This window comes from Kryptolebias marmoratus, linkage group LG9, assembly GCF_001649575.2.
Source record: "Kryptolebias marmoratus isolate JLee-2015 linkage group LG9, ASM164957v2, whole genome shotgun sequence".
In the NCBI taxonomy this organism is placed as follows: Eukaryota; Metazoa; Chordata; class Actinopteri; order Cyprinodontiformes; family Rivulidae; genus Kryptolebias; species Kryptolebias marmoratus.
The window spans coordinates 13,681,715-13,690,676 of NC_051438.1; the positions used below are offsets into that span (position 1 = coordinate 13,681,715).

Sequence of the window (8,962 nt, forward strand, 5' to 3'; positions counted from 1 at the left end):
GTCTTGCTGCTGTAATGTAGCTTGGCAGGAACCAGAGACCGAATTAAATTCTTTTTTACAGTTTATGGTGAGATGTACAAAGCGATCACGCTGACTGGTCAGTCTCTGATTCAGAGGCCCTGACTCCCCCAGGAGTCATCTTCTTTGCCAATATCTGCGAGGAAACTCTAAACTCTGTTCCTCCAAAAACAGGCTGTTCAGAGAGCTATCTACAACAGATGAGATATTTATAAACCCTCACTTTAAAAGCTTCAAACTATGCTTTAATAGTCTTTAATTCTGTCCTTGTTGTTTCTTTAAATATAACCATAATACTGTAAGTCTGACGGATGGAGTAGAGGAAGAAATTAAATACCCTTTTATTTAAAAAATTGTTTTTGTCTGAAAGTAGTCTTTTTAATCGCAATCTGTCCTATGACTGCCACAACCCACTCATTATTCCTAACAATGATTCTTTTATGTTTTTACTCATTTGTTTATTTTGGCCCCAGAGTTTTGTGTGAAATTGTGTTCTTAAATTAACAACATGGTCAACCTAAATGTCTTGTTCTTAAATCACAGTTACTTAGATACTTTAAAAGACAATAGGTATGAAAAACAACCAGCATTACAGCAGAGATTATTTGTTTATTATTTATTTAAAACAAATTAAAACTACAGTTTAATGATTTTTTTTTTCCCCTTCTCCTTTTAATTTAGTTCATCATTCTCATAAGTGGGTAATTATTACACACTTTAATTTACAGATTTAGAAAAGCCGAGAAGTTTACTTGCTTTTAATAACTTGTAAATTGACTGCTATTAAAATCGCTTCTGTAGATTTTTGGAGTCAGATCAAGTTTGGGTGATACTATTTTTTTCCGTGCCTGTGTGTCTCACCAACCACTGAGCATATTTGAACAAAACTCACAGAATGCAATTCCTGGGTGCAAATCTATGCCTGAATAACTTTTAGAGTCAACTCCATTCCAGATGGCAGCATAGCTATGCAACCTCAGCAAACCCTAAAAGGCTGTAACTCAGTCAATTATACAGACAGTGAGCTATAATTTAGCTTGTTAGTAGCTGAGAGTCATTCACAACATATACTTTGAGAATTACCATCCTTTTTTCTCAGCATCAGACAATTTTTCAATGAATGCTAAGTCCTTAATTTATGATTGTTTTTTTTTTTATTATATCATTGATCATCTGGAGTCGATTTTAAACACCCCACAAGAAAAAACTTTCCATAAATTCTATTTCTTCTTTTCTTGATCTTTTTTTTTTTTAAAGTGATTTTCATTCATTGTTTGGTTAAAAACAACTGAGACCAATCTTTGCTTCCGTTCTGAGAATCCCAGATTGTCTTGTTTGAATTGGGTTTAGGCTCAAACTGTCGTCTGAGAGACAGCTGCCTCAATGATAATAAAGGACCGTATATGTTTTATTTGATTTTTTTTTTAGGAAGTAAATGCCTCCCTCTCGATGACAGCTTGAATTTTGAAACTTCTTTCATGGTTAAATATCGCTATAAGGCTTGCTTCTAATTTTCCTTTTACTGAGAAAAGCTTATGTTTAAAAATGTAACAAACAGGAGGCCTGCACGTCTGTGTGAGGAAATCTGTAGGTGTTTCTATGTTTTTGAGCAATCTATTACAACCCAAGCCACAACTTCAGCAAAAACCTTTAAAGATTATTCCTCCACAGAAGTTTTGCTGAAATGACTGGGCTTCAGGTCACTGGAAATAATGACAGGATAAATGAAAAAGCTCGCCCTGGAGATCCTTTAAAGGCTGGAAGCAGCTTCCACCTGGCACATTTTTGTTCTAGGAGCGTTTGACTTTCTGCTGCCATAATGAGGCTGTGACATGGGACACTGTTTTAACTGCAGTTTCAGCTGTCAGCAGTTAGAGGATAAAAGTAAAAGATCAAAGTGAAAAGCTTTTCTGTGCAGCAGCAGCTGGATCGTTTTCCTACTGGCTGTATCACATTCAGAATATTGATTGGTGGAGGCAATGATGGAAACAGATGAGAGAAGGACCCACTATTGTTTTTAATTTGTCATCAGCGCCTCCCGTGTGGCGTTCGGATGTTTTGAGACGAGCTCAAATCCCTTTTTTCTCTCAGCGCTGCCATAAATTAGGTGGTGGCAGCTCCAGGTCTTGGCAGAAAATATGACTGAAATTGACCTCTGCAGATTGTTATTCACATAATGTCAATATAACTGCTCGCCCTCTACAAGATACAGTGATTAACAATGAAGTGTCTCCAGTCGGAGGCTTCTTCTGCAAAAGAGGCTGGTACAGGAGGTCATTCCTGCCCACTCCAATACCCTTTTATAATGATTCTCTGTAGTAGGAGACAGGCAACAGGGTGAAATATTAACCTGCCGCTTCATTTGTTTTTATTTAAATAGATGTTTCTTTCAGAATATAAAGGACCACAGACTTTAATAAATTATACCTGCTTTTACACTGATACCAAGAGATAATAATATCCTAAATCACAGCAATAGCACTTTGTATGACCTCAGTTTGGAGAAATAGAGTTTAATTCTGACTATACTGACAAGCGTGCTGCTGGTCTGAGTGGGGCCAGGACCAGAGTAGATCTCTGCCATCCTAAAACATCTTTCACAGAAACAAATTTTATAGCAGTTTAGGTGAATTGGATTTTATAAACCTTCACACTGCCATCAGTTTCACATTGCACAGTAATACATGTTTAATTCCGATTATTTAGCAGCAGCTAGCTGAGGTCACTTCCAGCTGGAATATTATTATACTTCTGGCAACGTAACCATGTAATGTGAAACAGACAGCAATCTAAAGGTTTCAAAAATAGCATTTACAAAAGCACCATAAATTCCTTTTAGATTAGAGATGTTTAAAGACAACTTCACTGATTTTTATATTAGAACTATTACTTTAAACAGACTGATAACTTTAAGCCTGCTAACTAGAAGCAAAGCAAATTTGTGATCGGTTGTCTTCACAGCTTTATGCAGAAATTAAAGATTTTATGGGGTGAGGTTCTTATATTCATTTTTCTTGATATAATTAACTCATGTGTTGGTAGTAAAAAAAAACATCAGAGTGAATGCTAATAAAGCACATCCTTAGTTTGTTCTCAGCAACCACACAGAGATGAGTATAGATAGATAGATAGATAGATAGATAGATAGACAGACAGACAGACAGACAGACAGACAGACAGACAGACAGACAGACAGACAGACAGACAGACACAAAAATGTTACACTTTGGAACTTGTAATGTAGAGTTAAACCAGTATTTTTAAAGCTACTTAAAAATACTGGTTTATTAGCGGAAATGCAAAATGTTATTCATAATTTTGTTTTGATTGGTGTGTTTGTTGTGTTTGTTGCCTTTCAATTAGCTCCTAATAGCTACAGATGGCAGAGAACCACTTTCATGGAGCCCTCTACTTTTCATCACCATCAAAACAAAACTACACACACCTGAGGCATTTGCACAGCTGACTCCAAACCTGATCCTGAAACAGTTCTTTGCATTTTCATGGTATCATAACAAGCAGTCAGCCAGGAAACCTGGGTCCACAGGAACATTATCTCTTTGCTGGTGAGCCAGTGTTTCCTCCTGTCTGTTCAATCCAAAAGAGAAAGATTGAATTGAAGCTTAAAAATGGACGTGAAGTTTAGATAGCAGTGTAAACACCCAGCATCACAACTCCTTGGCATTTTCCTGGTATTCCGTAGTTCCAGTCAGTTTTTGTGAACGTTTTTTTTTCTGCATCACCATTTAATGGAGTTATTTGTAAACAAAAAAAAGAAAATAAATGATTAAACGTATAAATTTTTTACAGATACAAATGAATTTTTAAAGTGTTTTGATAGTTTTTATTGAACCAAGCTAAAAAAAACAAAAACAAAAAACAAAAACAGACTTTAACATTTCCCCCATGAGTGGTTCAATACCTGGACTGTAGATTTAAATGATGAGTTTCCAAATACCATCTGACAATCCTGATTTATCACTATTGGCTGATTTAAAATGTTTTTATTCTGTGCAGCTCGAGCAAAAAAGGCAAATAACCCTCTCCACACACACACACTGAGTTTCATGTTTTAGCCCTGAAGGTTTCGGTTTGATTACGACACAAAAATATGGCTATTATCTCAATGTTTTCTGAGTACTGATGATCTGTGATTGGATTAGGATGCTGAGATTTTGTTTTTTGTTTTTTTAGCTTTTACCTGGAAGCAAAAAAAAAAAACAATATGATGATAATTATCCTAAAAATGTCTTTCCATTAAAAAGTTAGCAGGAAAATGGGTGAATGGGTGGACTGAATCGGCTTTGTGAGCGATAGCTGCGACTGATAAAACTTTCCAAAGACGATTGTCATTCCAGACAGCTAAATCGACCACCATTGAGTTAAATGTCAACTCCGCTTTTGTGCACCTCTGTTTGAAATACACGACCACTTGCCTCGAAAATTACTAAGAGCCCCGCGGCACCGACATTCACGTTAACCGAACCTGAAAATTCAGATTTGCTCTCTGATGTCACGCAAACAACACATTTTCTGACCCCCCTCCCTTGTGATTTGTTTGAGCGGTTCATCCTTTTCCCAAGCACTTTGCCGCATTTTGAGGAGGGCGAGGTTGCGACTGCTGTACGACAACAATCACGGAGAGCACAAAAGGTATACGCTCAAGGAGGAGGCAACGTAAGAGAAGTCTAAAAGCACATAAAGAAGAAGGATGGGGGGAGGTGGGTAGGGGGGAAGGGGAGAAGGAGGTAGTGACTCATAAATCAAGAAGAGGTGAGATTGCTGAATCAGGGTTGATTGTGCCTGGGAGAGACAATAAAGCCTGTAATCATCTGTCTCTGCTGCACAGACCTGGCAATTATCTGCCCATACCTGACCGCCAAAACAGAAAGGGCAGGATCCATCTCCCTTCACCCCATCACCCCCACACTGCTGCAGCTTTTTAAGGGGAAATGTGATGAAGCAAAATGAAAGAGAGAGGTAAAATGATCATATTTCCTATGGCATCGGTAAAAGCAGATAGAACAGAGAGGAAAAATTCCTGTGTGAAGTTGGGGGTTGAATCAAACGAGACTGATAGCTCTTTGGATCTCCCTCCCATATATATTAACACACACTCACATAAGATAGCCTGTCAATATATTACAGCAGATAAGAGGAGAGTAGCCACTCATAAAGCCGGTGTTAAGACTGCCTACGGAGGCTCCATTTGCTTCAGTTCCTTCATTATGTCTGCTTCCAAACAGCTGTCTCATATTGGCATTTACAGTACAAATTTCCCTTCATTTCCCTCCAATACATTTGAGTCAGAGGCGTATGGACCATCACTCTCTGACTGAAAGCACAGCACCGAGGCCTAAAAGCATTTCTTTTGCCTGTCCAATAACAGAGCCAAATGAATAGTGTGGCTGTAATTAATCTTTTCTATTGACTGAATAAAAACCTCTTGTTGGAACTCAGCTGCTGCTCTCTCTCTCTCTTTCTGCTGTATTTTTCTCTCTAATAGAAGAGTTTGGAGAATAATTGCAAAGTTGCTTCCAATCTCCCTGATGATCACATTTTTTATCAACTACAAACTAGAAGGCAAAAGGGCTCATAGAAATGCATTGTAATAGAAGATTTGTTTTGCACATTTTGAGCATGGCGTCATTTGTAATTTGGATTCACTCATTTCATTCAATTTCCTATCCACGGCAAATCAGAAACATGGCAGCCACCTACAGACAGACATGTATTCAACCAATTTTATTTCGCTTTTATTTTTAGATAAAATGTTTTACATGCACGAGACTTGTCTAAACACATGGCTTTTTGTTGACAATCCTAAAACTACTGTGATGAACCCCAACTGATAAAGGCAAAAAATATTTAGGTATTTTGCTGCTTTTTCAACCATTTTTTTGTCCAGTCTTTGTACCTGACTGGGAGTGCTGCTAAAAAGATGGGGAAAGCAAATAAGTGGAGGACAACAAAAGAAGTGTCAGGCTTAAAAAATATATCTAAAGCAGATAAACAGTACTTGAAACTCATGTCTCTAAGAAGCACGAAAAAATCCAGCAAAGATCTGAAACAGGACCTGATGCACCATCCTTCACTTGGTCAGCTACTGAATGCCAAGTTTTCAACAAATAGCTCTTTGGGATTCACTATGTTAGTGCTAAAGTACATATTTTTTGTCTGCCAGACAGCTTTATCTTCTGTATTTTTCATAAATTCAACAAAAAATAGGAACAAATTGTGTCATGAAGACCTAATTTGTTCCTAACTATGAAGTTACTAGCCAGTTAGTTATTAGCTAAATAGCTTTCATAGTATTTTACCTATTAGCTATCAAATTGTGGGAAGTAGTAGTAGTAGTTATTTTCTCCTGCAGAAAACATGACTTCAGTACAACTTGAAGCACATTGGTAAAGCACTTGTTAGCTTCTTTGGAATGCTTTAACAAATAGGCAAAGCTGAGACCTTGGTTACACAGAAACAGTGTTTCCAGAATTATACTTTTATTTGTTGTTTCTAAAAAAATAACTTTCTGTTTCTTGAAAAGTCTTCTTTCAGACAGAAACACTGAAATTGACCCAAAACACTAAAGTAATTATACTGACTGCTGTAGGTAAGATAATGACTTCTCAAATTTACTCTTTACAACCCCACATAAAAAGAACACTTTTCGTATTTAGTGCAAAGACCTTAATAGAAAGCCTTACGGATGGAAAGTGAGGAATGTCGCTGCACTTCACATTTTACAGAAACAATGTGTGTAAATACTGATACTGCAATTAGTAACTCATTGATTTTATTAACATACTATCTCCTTTTCATTTTGAGTTATGCAAAGTCAAATTAACCCTTGATTTGAATAAACAGATCTGGGTATGGTATTGCATTAATGAAGGACAGCACCTCATTGGTCTGGGGTGTGCGGATAAAGAAAAAGAACAAGGACTGAATTGAACTAGTCGAAATAACTTACACAACTATAGTACAATAAATTGGATTGTCAATTTTTTTCCCCCTTAGACCTGGAGGGTAAAAAGAAAACAAACCTTTAAAAAACTATTTTCCCCTGTCACTCCTCTTGGTTTAGTCAGCAGTCAGTGTCCACGATGTTGGGGGAGCTGCACTACCTGATAAGAGGAGGTAGAAGCTCTCTGACACATCTGTCTGCTTGATGAGCCAAGTGTCAAAGCCCCCCAAAGTGCTGGATGAAGTGCATCAATAAACGACTTTAATCCCCTCCTGGGGCCAATGTCCTCCCACTAATAAGGGATCGTTTTACACCGCTGGCAGTAAGAAGAGAGGTAAAAGTGGTTTGGCATGCGCCTCGGCACGCGGATGTGCTCTGCGCTGGGAATTGTCTGTACAAAAGTAACAGGCTGTAAATCACAAGCGCCTGCTGTTGCCTTAATTGCCGGACGGAATTGGTGTTTGTTTCCTTCTCCTTCTTGTTTTACCTCTCTCTGTTGCCCTCTGTTGCCCTTTGATTTCTTCAAAGACCACAGCCGTTTGTTATCGCTCGCACTCCATCTTTCTAACACCTCTTCAATTTTCGTATTTCAGGCTATTTTCCCCCCATATCTGCCATGAATCCAGCTCGGCTCCAGACAGCCTTAGTTGCTAGACTGAAGTGAAAAAGCGGGGATTATGGGGGGGGGGAGCTGAGCTGTATTGGTTTGTGCTGAAGGACATGTGGGTTGCAACGGTCCGCAGGGGAGATCCAATGAGTGTCCTAGTCAGAATGACCCTAATTAACCACACATTATCTGCGGGGCTGCGTGGAGGATTAAGGCCCTCAGCTGTGGCCCAAACAGGCCCGGAGACCCACAGACAGAAAAACTGCAAAAAATACATTTCATGTTCTGCATTAAAATCTAATATAGAGAGGTGGGGGCGTCAGGCTGGACCAATAACAATAAAAAACACACAAAAAAAACAAAAAGAACAAAAAAAAAACAAAAAGAACAACAAAACAAACAAGAAACAAAGCACAGGAGAGACTGCATGAAATATACCTGCAGGTCGGAGCTTTTTCTATCTAGGTACAAGTAAAAACAATGATTATAAACAAGAGAATCTCTGAAGAAATTCTGAAGGGTGCCAATGAAGCTGTAATTCCTAGAATTCCAACATACCTTTGTGATAATCTAAACCTAAAAAATGCATAGAGTTTAATGACTGAACTGTAAAGGAAGAGTAAAGTGAACTAAGATCAAAAGAAATGTTAAAGCTGCTGCCAGTGACGCCCTATGGTTACCATGGTAACCACACACCTGTGTCTGTCACTCCCTGACTGCCAAGTTAGTGAGAGGCAGAAAGAAACACAAACTGACAGACAAACAGGTGCTGCACAAAGACTATAAGTCAGATTGGAAATATCCTTGAATTGTGAGTGACAGAACACTGAAGTTTTCTGTTTCTACAAGTGAAAAAGCTTCACTTCCAGCTTTGAGCTAAAATATAGAAGAATCTATGGATGCTTGGTGGTGCATTTGAGAGAAACCCGTAGGACCTACAGTAGTGAGAGACACACTGAGTGAGAAAAGACAAAACTGCTTAAGTTTTGATGTATAATTTGTATATGCACCAAAAACGGTTGTGGGAGTAAGAAAAGTTTGTTTGGAAAAGTATTAAAAAGTTTAGACACCTCAAAATTTAGAGTGGGACATCATCGACTGTCAGTAGGACATTCTGTGGCAAAATCTGTAAAAATTATAAAACTTAAACTGCAGTTATGTAAAAACTGTAATAGATATCAAAGTTCCAGTTCGGACAAAAAATTAGCACATTGTATTTTAAAGCTACAGGACATAAATTTTCAGTTAAGGGTGCTTTGGTGCTTATACAATACAGTGCACGAGGAACAGACCAGTTTCTGGCACGCTCAAAAAGAGGAAGACAGTATTTGAATTTGTCTCTCATCTCCTGCACACATCCGTGACCCCCCCCC

The 8,962-nt window shown here is 38.2% G+C and overlaps 1 protein-coding gene across 5 annotated transcripts in view; it reads right to left on the reverse strand.

The window, feature by feature from the left end:
* gria3b (glutamate receptor, ionotropic, AMPA 3b) overlaps nt 1-8,962 on the reverse strand; it is a 108,203-nt gene that overhangs the window by 62,891 nt on the left and 36,350 nt on the right. The gene's annotated exons all lie outside the window — the stretch shown is intronic.